Source organism: Zonotrichia leucophrys, chromosome 3, assembly GCF_028769735.1.
Source record: "Zonotrichia leucophrys gambelii isolate GWCS_2022_RI chromosome 3, RI_Zleu_2.0, whole genome shotgun sequence".
Taxonomy (NCBI): Eukaryota; Metazoa; Chordata; class Aves; order Passeriformes; family Passerellidae; genus Zonotrichia; species Zonotrichia leucophrys.
The window spans coordinates 31957433-31971802 of NC_088172.1; the positions used below are offsets into that span (position 1 = coordinate 31957433).

General features: G+C 41.0%; 1 long non-coding RNA gene across 1 annotated transcript; it reads left to right on the forward strand.

The window, feature by feature from the left end:
* The first annotated feature begins 1437 nt into the window (after window positions 1-1437).
* On the forward strand, window positions 1438-3784 carry LOC135445014 (uncharacterized). Its single transcript, XR_010439424.1, has 3 exons — window positions 1438-1561; window positions 1940-2036; window positions 3441-3784. It is a non-coding gene; the product is annotated as an uncharacterized LOC135445014 (long non-coding RNA).
* The last annotated feature ends 10586 nt before the right edge of the window (window positions 3785-14370 follow it).

Consider the following 14370-nt stretch of genomic DNA (forward strand, 5'->3'; position numbering starts at 1 on the left):
CCCATAGAAATCTGTCCTGTGTGAACTTTTCCAACATGAGTCCTTCCCATAGGCTGCAGTTCTTTGCAGACAGCTCCAATGTGGTCCCTCCCATGGGATGCAGTCCTTCAGGAAGAGACTGTCCCCCACAGTGCCAGTCAGAAAATCTGCTCCAGTGTGGGCTCCTCTCTCCATAGGCCCACAGGTCCTGCCAGGAGCCTGCTCCAGCAGGGGCTTCCCACAGGGTCACAGCCTCCTCTTCAGGCACCCACAGCTCAGGTGGGATCCTCCTGCAGGTGGATCTCTCTGATCCCAAGGACTTCTGGGGGCACAGCTCCCTCACCATAGGCTGCACCAGGGGCTGCAGGGAAATCTCTGCTCCAGCACCTGGAGCACCTCCTGCCCCTCCAGGGTCTACAGGGCTGCTGCTCTCACATGTTCTCACTCCTCTTTCCTGGCTGCAGTGGCATAGGGCTTTCTTTCCCCTTCCTAACTCTGTTATTCTTGAGATGCTCTCATCATCCCTGATGGGCTCAGCCTTGGCCAGCTCATGTGTCCTGGAGCTGGCTGGGATTGGATGTTGGACATGAGGGAAGCTTCTGGCAGCTTCTCACAGAAGGCACCCCTGTAGTCCCTCTGCTATGAAAATGTTGTTACCCAAAGCCAATTAATCCTGTCTCCTCTGTGGAGGATTTTGCATAGCTGAAGCCTGCCAGAAGCAAATGAATAAAATGCAGTTTTAAGGCAATTGGGTTAACAAAATAGGAAGAAACTGTTGACCTTTAAAATAAGAGATCAAAACTAACAGTAAAAGGGAACATAGCTAGAGACTGATGGGTATCACAAACTAAATGAAGAAACTATCTTATTGGGGGATGTGTAGAACACCTAGAGTGAAAATTATTCTCAAATTTGGAGAAAATTAACCCAATGGAGAAGTGAATCTGAACACAAACAGATATGAAAAAAGGACCCTGCCTTTGCTGCATGCTGAAGGCAGAGAAGTTACACCTTAGGCCCTGAGTCCAGGAGAGTGACAGTATCCCATCGTGTGAGCAGGATTGCACTCTGGTGACCTGGTGGGACCAGGTGAGTGACGTGTGTGAGCAGGATGCTCCTGGGGCTGCTGATGCTCAGAGCATGGCCAGGTCACACAGTGAGCCAAGGGGTTATTGTGGTGTCTGTTCCCATTGTCTGTGAGTGCTGAGCACTGCCGGTGCTCGGCAGTGTTTCCTAAGGAATGCTCGGAATTGCCTGCATCCCTCTCTCACTGCGTTTAGGATGGAAATGAACCTTATATTGGGGATACTCCTGTCATGGGCTTATGCCTGTGACATTCGGGGTTTGCTCCTCCCTTTGCCCATGAGAAGGCTGCAGGAGCCGCAGAGCTGGAGGGTTTATTTGTAATTAAGCCCGATGTCCTGCAGAGGGAGCCACATGATCGCCCGGCCGCTCCCTCCGCTCCCGGCGCCTTCCCGGGAGCGCAGCCCGGGCGGGGGGAGCTGCTCAGGGCTCGCTCTTGGTCCCGACAAACATTGCACAGTATCGTTTCAAACTGGCGTGTATTTGTGCTGCTATCAAGGTAACCTCACTGAACCTCTCGCACATCTTCAAGAGTATAAAAAATTAATTGAATGTGAAACCAAAGTTTGATGTGCTACAGAAACGAGTGTTATTCCCAACTGGTTTGTGTCGCAGTTGTTTCCTTCTGTAATTCCCTATGTGATAGATTTTTAACTTTAGAAGGTGTTTTCCTCAGAAGCACTATCCACCAAGGGTAGTGTATAAATAAGGAGTTCTAATAAGCCCATGATCAGGCAGTCAGGTCTTAAATATTAGCATGACCATGTTTATTATTGTTAGAGCTGAGACCATTTGAGCTGTGGATTTATTTCACAGTGCAGTGTGCTTTTACAATATTAAAAAAGAGTTATTCTCTTTTTTCCAAACTTGATTTTAGGTACCCCCAAGGAACTGCCCGAGATTTTGTCTAGTTTGCATGAACTCCACTGGACATTTGAAGATCTGCACTGTTGACAAGCACATCACAAGTCATGGTAACCTTGGTTCAGGGCAGCGTCAGGGTTGCTCCTGCTTTTCCATCCCAAACAGATTCCAGCCAGGTTTCCCTCAATTCTTCAACCTGCTTCAGTTCTTCAATTCTTCACATGTAGGCTGAGGTTATAGGGCAAAATGGCATTTTAGAGGTGTCCTATTCACTCCTTGCAGTTTAAACAGTATCACAATAATTAACAACAATTTACCAGAATGGAAGAAGAATTGCAGTAGTCTGCTACAGCACAGCCTTATTACAGAGTTACAGAAAACATCACACAGCTAGTTTACCCACACAGTCACTCTCAGACACTCTTTGTTTCCTTATTTTTCTTTTTTTTTTTTTTTTACCTATCAACTGTAGATTAATTTCTGTACACTGTTATGTTTGTGAGTTGTGGAAGAAAGCAAGAAGTCTTGTCTGTCCCAGTTTTAGCTGCTAAAGATCAAGTGAAATCTAAAAGGCTTTACTCAAACTGTATGGTCAAAATGTCCAGTATAACAGAAGAGGAAATCCTTTTGCCCTTTCAATCTTTATGAGGACAAGAAGAGGGAGAAAGGATGTGGTGTTATGCACAGTCTCAGTGCTAACAACTATGTACAGGGTATCTTAAAATTACCAGCCTTTGAGCCGACACCTGGCAGCTCTCCCACAGCAAGCAGGTGAGCAAGAAGGAAAAAAGGCAGTCCATACAATCTAATATGGCTGTTAAATAGACCTTGAAAGTTATTCTGACTGCATGCAAAAATGCATGCTAAATTCACAACAAAGATAATTATGTGTTAATAGGAATAGTAAAAGTGAGAGAGATTTTGCAATCTCATCCTTATAAAGTGATCCTTGTAAAATGCCTACCAGGAAATGCATTACTCAGTTTCTTCACAGGGTTGCAATGCAAAATAATACATTCAAACTACTATTCCATCTGTCTCTCTCTGTTAACTCCTCCTCCCACAATTCTGTTCCTAGACAGTGTGTTTATGTGCTAGCCTAATTCAAATGTTTTCCATGTAAAAAAAATGGGGCAACAGAAAACACACAGTTCATCTGTAAGTGAAATCTCTAAGAGCAGACACATTAGATAGACTCAGGCCATTAACTAAAACTCAGAAACTTATGCTGGGCTGTCTCTGCTGCAAGATATGCCTCCTCTGGGGATACAAATTATTTCCTAAATCATCACTGACTTGATTTGCAGTGAAGCACAGTCCTGCTGTGGGAGTGCAGTAGTTCTAAGACCTCAGAGAGTCAGGAAAGTGCCTGTCTCAGAGTTATGAGTGGTTTTCTTAGAGCTCCCCTGTAGCCCAGGGCAGTAGGTACGATGATTGACAGAATTTAAAAGGACAGAGGTTCTGAGTTAAAGCTTTAGAAGGCAGGCTATGGCAGTCCTTTCTTCTCTGAACAGGGAACAGCAGGACCTTTGAAGCAAGCCTCCCCCGGGAGTGTTGGTCACCACCATACAATTCACCCAAAGCACACAAGAAGCCATGGCATCACTCCTCCTCCTTCCTGCTCGTCCTTTCATGCCCTTCAACATGGAGCAGTGGATGCCCTCCCCAGAGCCAGCACCATAACCTAAGTTATGGACAAGATCTTCTGTAACTGAGAACACCAGGCTAACGTTTGTCTGCATCAATAAAACTGAGGCAAATTAAGCCAAAGAGTTACACCAGGAAGTAATTTGGTCCTTGAAGCCTAGATGGGATTTGAGAATAGGAATTTATGTGTGATGGAGAGCAGAGTGTGGAAATGCCTGGAACCGAATGCAAAGCAATTTAGATTACTGTGATAGCACAAAAGCGCTTTGTGTAGACGATTTAAGACATCTGCCCATGGTCCAGACATCTGTGTGCAATGAATACCAGTTCTGAGCTAGCTCTTTATTTATCATTCAGTAATGTCCATTAATAATTGCTGCCCCCACACAACCCTCTCTTTGTCTATATGTAGTTATATATGGTTACTTGATGAGTGTAATAAACAAGGAAAGAATGGCTCGTTCTTAAATTGAAAATACAATCTATGATCTAGCTCCATTTCAAATATAGACAAACATATTTTACCCTTGCCTCCCATTCTCTCTCTTTGTCTATATTTAAAGATGCTATTGCACATTTATATCCCTCAAAGTAATGGACACATAAACTAGCTCCTGTCATACAGATGGGTCACACAGACAGAACCTTTCAGTATTTTTAGCTCATCTTCAATCCTCCTCCTCTTCAGACAGATTTCCTTGGTGACTATCAATACTTCTCTGGATTTATACTCATATTTCACTGATTTGGAAACTTGTCTTTATTTATGTAGAGTCTTGGAGACCTTGTAATATCTTTTAGTTCTCCAGTAAGTCTTTGGTGCTGTAAGAAGGTAGGAAAGTTTCTCTGGTGTGCAACCATACACCAGTACTAATTAGACTTTGTAGCAATAGAGATAGCAAGTGAAAATAGTGTGTAATCACCTGCAAATAAACAAATTTGATCCATCTGTTCCAGTAATTCCATTTCTTCTTAGCAATTCAAATGAAAACATATATAAGCAAGTGAACAGTAATCCTCCCAGAGTGTCTTCATAAAATGTAACTTGTAAGTCTAACTGTAATTTATTTAAATACATTTTTGTGCTTATTTATTGAAGTCTTATGTTTGATACTACATTCTTGAATAAAAAACAATCTGATCCTCTTTGATTTTGGTGACTTTTGGATTAGGGTCCCAAAATATGGAGGATGTTTTCCTAGCACACTGTAATCAGTGAAAAACTTGGGTTTAATGGTTGATTTCTTTTGAAAATTTGAATAATTTGAATAACTGTCTTCAATGTCATCAGTGTTTATCTGTATTGCATTGCTTACAGAGCTCCATATTGCTTGTGGGGAGAGCAGAAGTCTAAATTCAGATAGTGCATCTCCTGTTCCTGGAACTGGCACCTGTTCAGGGTTAAGTTAAAGGTTTCACTGCATTTTCTCATTATGGTTAGCAAACAATTCTGTATTTTTGCCAGATTTCCTTCTTCTGTGGAAAGAGACTTTAATAATGAAAACCAAATGATGAATGAACTTTATGCAGGACCATGAAACACATGGATAAGGTGTGGGAATATCCCCATCTTGTCCAATGGAAAATGTAAGGAACCAGTCTCATGTATGAAGACCACTTCATGAATAAGGCCAGAATGGTACAATGGTCTTAACCTCTAACTGAACTCTACAGAATATGGGAAATACTGTGCTAATCAGAAGCTTGTTGGGTCTTCCAAGCTCTTCTTCCATTTTTTCCCCCTCTTCATCTTGAGCAGTAAGACAAATCAGGAATCATTGCACTGAACTAGAACATTATACTGAGATTTGGGCATTCTGTTTCAGATTTTCTAAGTGATCCTGGAAGTGTCATTAGACACCAGTATCTACATTCCCCATTTATAAGACAGGGGTAATAATGGTTCACAGTACTGCTAAGCAAGATACAAAAAGTTTGTGAACTGCTCTTACACTACAGACTTACATGCACCAAAATGGCCAGGGGTAAGAATGGGAGATCATTTGTGATCTACAACAAAATCATTATTTTAAATTGAATCAATCTAGATTTACATTGTATTTGGGTGAATACAGGGGAAATGTGCTCTAGATTATGTATTCCACAGGAAAAAGTTTGTGGCCTAATGAGATACTGGCCACATCTGTTCTGTGTTTCATATACTCTATGGATTCCACAATAAATGTCATTGAATGTTCGTTAGTTTCAGTCAAAAAATGGCATTGTGTCCTGGTAATAAGTTTGACATTTGCTCTACTCCAAAACAGAGATAGAGAGAAAAAATAATGAAATACTTAGCAGAAGAGAAAGTTTAAAAGAACTGAACTTCAGTCTAGAGAGAAAAAGAATTCAGAAGAAATTCAATCTAGAAGAATCTAGGGGTTTTTCTTCAGGTTGCTTAGATGTTGGGCAAAAATCTCTTTGAGTTTCTGGGTATCATTTGGAGATTATAGACTAAATGCCTTTAAGATTGGACTTGCTGATTGTAAAGGTCTTTTCCAATCTAAATGATTCTGTGATTCTGTGATCTCACATCTCTCCATAGCAGGCCAAATTCCCTTGCCAGACTTCCCCAGCTGCAGTGGGCTCTGATGTCTTGATGAGTAACAGTCTGTCCTGCATCCTGGAAGATTTTGCATGGCATAAGACTCCTTTCCATGGAGAGAAACTGAAGATATTCAACAACTGAACCACAGCTCCCACCGGGTACCCTGATGGATGATGATAGAATGCCAATACCAATCATTTCAGAATTCCATGGACACTTAGTAGTTTTGCAGTGTCCTGGTTCTGGCCAGGACAGAGCTAATATTTGCAGTAGCCAGGAGGGAGCATGGCCAGGACTTGGGAGGTTATTCTACATCTCAGGTCATTACTGGGAGCAGGGAAATGGAGTCTGTTCCTGGGAGAAGGGAACAAACTTTTGAAAAATTAAACAGGAGGTTGTTCATGCAGTAGCCCTGCTGGGGTTTCACCCCAGCCAGCAAATAAGCCCCTTGCAGCTGCTTGCTCACTCTCCCATCGCTGAGATTGGAGAATCAGAAGGGTAAAAGCTGGAAAACTTGTGGATTGAGATAAAACCAGTTTGATAGGAAAAGCAAAAGCAACATCCACAAAAAAAGCAAAATAAGGAATTAATTCACTTCTTCCCATGGTTGGGCAAGTGTTTGGCCATCTCCAGGAAGGCAAGGCCCCATCAAGCTAACAGTGACGCGGAAGACAAACTCCATCACTTCAGACATCCCTCCCTTTCCTCCTTCTTCCCCCACTTTATATACTGAACATGATGCCCTATGGTCTGGAATATCCCTTTGGTCATTTTGGGTCACCTGTCCTGGCTGTGCCTCCTCCCACCCTCCCATGTACCTCTCACCCCCTTGACAGCATGGCAGTACAAGAAGCAGGAAAGGCCTTGGGTCTGTGTAAGCCCTGCTCAGCAATAACAAAAATAGATTTGTTATCAACCCTGTGTTCAGCATGAATCCAAAACACAGCCCCACACCAGGCACTGTGAAGAAAATTAACTCTACTCCAGCCCAAACCAGTACATTCCACCCCTTATTCCATACTATTTGCATCATGCCCAGGTCCCACACTGTTCAATAAAACTTCATTACACATCCCCATCTCATCCTTTGAGTGTCACAGTCTCCTTCAGGCATCCACCTGCTCTGGTGGGGGACTCTCCACAGACTGCAGGTGGATCTCTGCTCCATCATGGACTCATTCATGCCACAGTCCCTTCAGATCAAGTTCCCACTGGAGTTCCAGCCTGCCCACTACAGCAGAACTAAAGAGCAGCAATGCCCTGGCCAGGGAGGGCTCCAGCTGGGGAGTACTGGCTTGATGTTTTTATGGTGCCATTGCCATGCCCTAAACAACATACAAATATGCTATTCTAGATTTTATACATATTAGAGGCAAGACTACTACAATAAAACAAAATCATGTTACAGTTAGTGATATGATTTAATTTTACATAAGATGAAATCCCCATCCAGTACCATGGTTAAATTAAAGTGCAGCACTCTGACATCTGCATCAGAGTAAGGATGGAGCTTTGAAAACTATCCATCAACCTGATAATATTGCATGTTAATCCAGATGATGTCCCAGATTTTAGAATTTCTCTGCGTAGCAACTGAATCCCGTGTTTGCAAAGCAGTTTGCTTTAAACTCCCTTGCTGTCTCTTTATAGCTCAGCATTGGGAAGCAGCACTGATGTTTACTTTCTTTCAATGTGCTTTGAATATCTTCATCCCCTTAAGGTGATAAGTGGCTTTTTTTTTTTTTAATCTCATGCAGTCAATGAGCAGTGGCTGGTGTTCAAGTAAGTATTAATAAAATAACAGATTCTGCTGCAACTACTTTAACTCAGACAGCTGGAAAAATCCAAATGTTATAGGGAAAATATTTTTCACACACTTGAAGGGTATGAAAGCTCATGTTTTGGTACTGTGTTAGAACCTTCATAATTCATTCAGATAAATATTTTACTGAGTTCTGTACTATTTATTGCATTTGTACAGGAGGGTGCTACAGTGCCATTAAACCCAAGCTCAGTGTGGGATTCATCTATCTTTCCATTAAGGAATCAGGTTGCTCTATACCTGATTTATTGTTGGCCTGCCTGTTTTGACTTTGGTAGGACCAGTCTCATCAGATGTATTGCTTGCATCTATGTTTATCTAGTGCTTTCACACTCAAACTGGGCATATAAATAGATGCTTGTTGCTGAAGGAAGCAGTTCTTAAAGTACCTGATTTTAACCAGGACAAGAAATTGGATATAGCATTAAAAGCACTTTTGATCATGTTGACAAATCACAGCTTCCTTTGTGCAAATGTTATATGGTGCTACTTTAAATTGGAGGTTTTCTACATTTGCTTGCAGTGGAATCCTTAAAAACCTCAGAAGTTTGTGAGTGCATAAATCCCTCTACTTAGTACCCCAATATTGTAGGCAATCCTCTAGACAATCATTTTCACCACGTTCAAAAAATCCACTCAAAAAACCATTAAAGTTTTTTCCTCCCCCAAATTCTCTAATGAAAGAATGTTCCAGACCTTTATTTCATTGGCATTTGGAAATGTTGTAATTTTTATCTAGACTGGGTTCTTGAGCAGTTTATATTGATTCATTCTTGTACCAATACAGCTTGTGAGTCCAATTTACTCTTATTCACCTCCTGATTTTTGCCTCATTTTCAATAGGAGAACTCACACTGCTACTCTTCATTTTGTGGACTGAAGCACCTTAATTTTTCATATCCTGTTTTACACTTCATTCTCCATTCATCTGAGCATCCTAGTAGCATGTTTCTCTGTAACGGAGTTCACTAGAGCACAGATGAGGTCTTACCAGAACAGTGCATAATGATAGGAGTTTCTCTCTGCTGAAGATACCTTGGGATTTTTATGGTAATGTTCTGTTCATGGCTCATAGCCATGGGATGACCAGTTACCTTAATGACACCTTTCTCTACTCTTTCAAGTCAAAATTCTGACCAGATGGGTTTCTTAAAAGGCCTTTCCACTCATTGCATTTGAATTGCTGCATGCAAAATTGTTCCCACCTTCAAGCAGCACAAAACTGTAACAAACATTTTATATGCTGTGCTAAACATAAAGCTATATGAAATGTAGCTTGTTTACACAAGAAGGGACAGAGAGGCTCCACAAAAAAATCATGTGAACTATGAAAAGCAAGCCTGTCGTAAGTCCTTTTGACCACCAGACTGTGTCCTGCTTAGTCATTCTTTGCTGGGAATTCGACCTGACATGAGTTTAAAGCTGGGGTTTTAGGGATGCTCACGTCCTGGAATCAGGGAGATTTCTGGGGACACTAAAGCATAATGCAACAGATTACACTGCTGTTTGATGGAAAATTAGATAGCAGCCAAAGGAGACTTTGGCAAAGCAGAATAAGACACCTCATTTAATCCACTTTCTCCACTCAACATCTACATTTTTACCCTGTTTGTAGATACAGTGATGAGGATGATTATCAATTCTTTTTGGAGTGTGCTTCTTGTGCAACTGCTTCATTACAAAAAAAAAAGTCATGTAAATATCCTTTGTCTTAATCAGAAAAAGATTTCCTTGTTTTTTAATCACACAGAACATGATTTCCTCTACATTACTTTTAATCCTTTGATTTTAAGTTCCTAGCCCAAGACATTAGGCTAAAGCTTGTCCTGTACTCAATCACATGAAGATGAGCATTCCCCCCAAAAAACAATTCTTCTTATCAGGGGCATGTTTAAGATACATAGAATACATAAACCACTTATCACTGATAAAAATAAGGTCCTGTTTATCTTAAGTTGAAGACCTAGCCTTTGAAGGGATGCAAATAGGAGAACTTATCTTTTCACTAAAATGCAGTGTCTCTAGAGCTGAAAGACTTCTGTATCAAACCTCTTTGGAATTTCTGTAGTCATGGTGTCAATGGTCTGCATCCATAGATTCTTCAGAATATAAACTTTCCAAAATGGGGACAAAATTCTTACCTTTTAGTGTTCTATTTTTTTTTCCCAGAACACAATAAGTGAACGAAGGATGGAAATGAAAATGTAGTAGTCCCTTCATGTTCTCCAAAGATTTTTTTTGGCTAGCCCGGCCCCAGAAGAATGCCATGATTTCTTTCATTATTCATGAGAAGAGCAAGGTAGAATGCTTTCAGATGTAAATACCCTTACTATGCCAGTATAGCAATATTGATTCCTGGCCCATTTTTCTCTGAAGTACTGAAGAAAATCTTTGCAATCCTATTTTTCACCTACACAGGTGGTGACAGAAAGTCAGAGAAATGGACATGTCAAGGACTTTGGAGCTGAGCATAAATGCAAAATAATGAAAAATCCCCACAAGGAATGAAAAGAAACTAGAACTAGAAGAAGAAGTATTATAGACTTGAAGAGAAATAAAAGAAAATAATTAAGGAAAATTGAAACACTGCTGTAGCTTTACTATTCTTCTATTCATTTTAGTATTATCTTGCCTTCCAAACCCTGATCTTTAGTTTCTTATATAGCCCTGTCTTATTCAATCTTCAGAATTTCTTCTTTTGTACTTGACTGTATCCCAAGTATCCAAATGAAATTATGTGCCTGGACTGAGGTTCCTGTGGGACTACCTTAGTAATGCCAAATAGTAATGGAGTTGAAAATGGACAAGAAAGACAGCAAAGGAGAAAAGAAAAAGTAAGAGAAAAAAGGCTGACAAAAGAAGCCCCCACCTTCTGCTGCAGCTTCCTAAGCACACACACCCACTCCTTCCCCTGCCATAAATGTGTAAATAGGAATTAAAAGATTACATACAAGCCATTTTCACCATTCTTTATAGACATTCTTTTCCCACTGAAAGACCTTTTCATCTTTTACCTCAGGAACTATGTTTTCCCATTATTCTTGAAAAAGGCGCAGCTCTGTAAACTCCAGTGTATTTGTTGTAAACAAGAATTCAGCTGTGACAGGCAAGCCAGGTTACACATCTGAAGTGTAATTACTGTACTGGTAGCCTGTGTAATGACAGCTGCTGCCTTCAACATTTCCACAGGAGTTGTTTATACATTGTGCTCACTTTGGACACATCCTGCTACAGGGTCACATTGTAATTTGAGATTGCTTTGAGTTAGAAAATGTACCAGGAATTTCCTACCTACTTTGCTGAGTAGTGATTCAGTAATTTACTGGTCCTCTTTTGTTAAACAAGGTTCTGTGTTAATATGTTTTCATAATTAATGGAAAAAATAATTTTCAGAAATGCAGTATGTTTAATGCACATGTACATTTGACTTATCTTTCTAAGAACTGTGTCAATAGCCTGGTAACCAGGGAGCTGACACTGATAAATTTCTTACCTTCTGCTTAATTGAAGATCTGTTATGGTTCACATATTCCTAGCAACACTTGCAGATGCTTTTAAATTCAAATGCAGTGTTGTCCTCTGACTATTCATACTTTACTAACAATTTCAGCATTAAAAAATAGTAAAAAAAACTCCAGGGCTCTAAGTTCTGTTCCTGGCTCTGCAGCCCCAGATGCAGTTTTTCCTCAAGTTACCGGATCATGCTGCCTCACAAACCATTTAAACCCCTTTGACTTTCTTCTGGTAATACTTTTTTTTATTATTAGAAATATTCTATTTAATGAATTGAAGATTGAAGGCACTATGGTGTATTGTATGAAGTTATTTTCTCAGGATAATTAAGGAGAGGCCCTGCCATTCACAGATAAAGTTTTATCTTCTTGAACTGAATAAAGTGAATTGAAAATTCCCGCTGACTTTCTTAAATCAAAACAGCATAAGACAGTCCCCAGGTCTGGAATACAAAAGCAAGTACAAGAGGGCTCAGTTTACTTCTGTTTACCTGTGGTCAGTTTACCTGTGACAATGCACAAACAAAATACTGCAACAGCAGTTCCTCTCATTTGTATGAGAGGCAGGACTGAGCTTTTGGAGGTATTGCAAACCCCCTGTAAAACTCCACTGAATGAGATAGTTTCATCCAGACGGTGCAAATGAAAGCCAGAGTCCTGCACTGAGGCACAGGTAAGTCAGTGGGAATGTGAAAAGCTCTGATTTGTGTCTGTTTTTGTGCAGCAAGTGGAAATCCCTGTGGTGGCTGTGGATGGTCACCAGCAGGCACTGCAGGGGCTGCAAGTGGTGCTGCAGTCCCTGTCCCATGTGTCCCTAGCAGGCTGGAAAGGGTGCGATTGCAGCAGGCAGAATAGAGCAGATTCAGCTCTCACTGTCAGGAGGGTTGCCATTCTAATCACCTTTTTTTTCCTTTTCCCTCCAAGAAAGTACCTAAGGCGGAGTTACTCTAAATTTGTCCCACAGCTGTGCAGCTTAAATTATGAGTATTTCTTCAGGAAGAACATTGAGTCCACTTGTCTTTAATAGAGTCCCCCTGGTGTAACTGCTGACATATTTTGGTTGGATGAAGGCAATTCAGGGAAGAAAACAAATGGGGGGGGGGGGGATAATGGCCAGTCCCTAGGGATGGAAATGTTACACAAACACAACAAACACAGGCACAACAGTGCTCAGGCAGAGCACTGCTGTTTCCATTTAGATTAGCCAGTGGCAGCTTGACTTTGGATAGGCCCACTGCATGCTTTAAAGAGCCATGAAAAGGATGTAGGCTATTTTATGGGGGATCACAATCCCTTCCCATGCAGCCATATGTTCACTCCTCACTCCATTCACTCCACTGGTGAAAAGCTTCTTAAGAGAAATTTAAAACAACAGTTTTGTCTTGAATTAACTTATTACAGCAACTTTGAAGGAGTTAATATTTTTAAAGACTATTCTGGACATTTTGTAATTATTTGTTCCTGAATAATATTTCTGGTTGACCCTTGGCTAGAGCACAAGATGAGCCATCCTTATGCATGCCACTTTCCTTAACAGCCTTTGTCTTCCAGTCCTTTTAAGCTGGTGAGCAACAGTTAACACCATTTTGCAATATTATAAACCACTGCAGGGCAATGAAGATGATGGTGTTATAGCTTAGATTTCCCTTCAATTCTTTTTCTCACTGCCAGGAACTAGGCTCATGCCCACCATAAACAGCTGCCAATAAGTTTTTCTGCATCAGGAAGATAGAAATCTCTCCTTCACCAGATGATTGAGTCAAGCAAATTCCAGGGCATATTTTAAAATGAAGTTGCTAGAACTTGCCAAAACCCCACAAGCCAGCCCTCCATGTAAAAGCATGATCACAGCTCAGAGGAGCTGCTGTGTTTTAGAGGAAGCACGTGAAAAGCTGCTTTAAAAGGGAAGATATTTCCTCAGACATCTCAGTGCTCAGACACTGCTTATGTAAAAAGAAACCATGATGCATCAAATACAAAAATAAATGCAATCCCTCTGTTTTGTGGTATTTCTTGATGCAGATAAAATAGAGAAGATGCCTGGGTCTGCAGAACACTGGGAGGAAAGAACTGGCTTTTCTAAATGTGCTGTCCTCAGGGGACTGGGTCTGTTGTTTAGAAAAGAGCAGTGCAGGATGATGCTGATGTAAGGAGCTCTAAGTTATGATAATGCAGATTGCAGCTCGACAGGCTTGATGAGCAGCCAAGACAGCATGTTCTGCCCTCCCTGCCAGGCAGAGCAGCACCATGGGACACAGCCAGTGCCCACAACAGGCTCTGAGGACAGAGTCACCTGGCGTGTTGAAACAGGCAATGAACCTACCTTTTGCCCCTCTGTCACTAAAGATGTCCCTGTGTGTTAAACGTGTGTGTCCTTGCAGCCCAGGCAGCTGCAGCTCTCACCTTCCTGGGCAATTTCCAGCATCTCACATTCTTGCCTGTGATGACTTGAGCTTGTGTAACCATCTGATGGGCTGCAGTGCTGCAGTGTCATTTCCAAGAGTCAGTAACAATATTTCTGCAGGATCTTTCAAATGTTATGCTGAAATCTCCAAATGACCCACTAAAATGACCTCATTCGTCTTCAGGAAGTATTCTGTTCACATTCTTGTATTTGAACAGTTCTGAGGAACTCACTTTGCACTCAGGATGGCTTTCTCACGAACCTTCTGTAACTAAATGTCATTCTGTACTCCTGCTTAATTATGGTTTTTGAAAAAGATGTGTAGCATAAATGCACATTGCAGTGCACAACATTGAAGGGTTGATGTAATATCTGGACAAGACATATTCTGCAGTGATTAAAACTTCTGTGATTAATGAAAGAGAAATGATATAAATTTTTTAATTTATTAATGCTATTATACACCATAACATGTAATAAAATGAATTCTCTCTGCAGAGCAATAGTATCT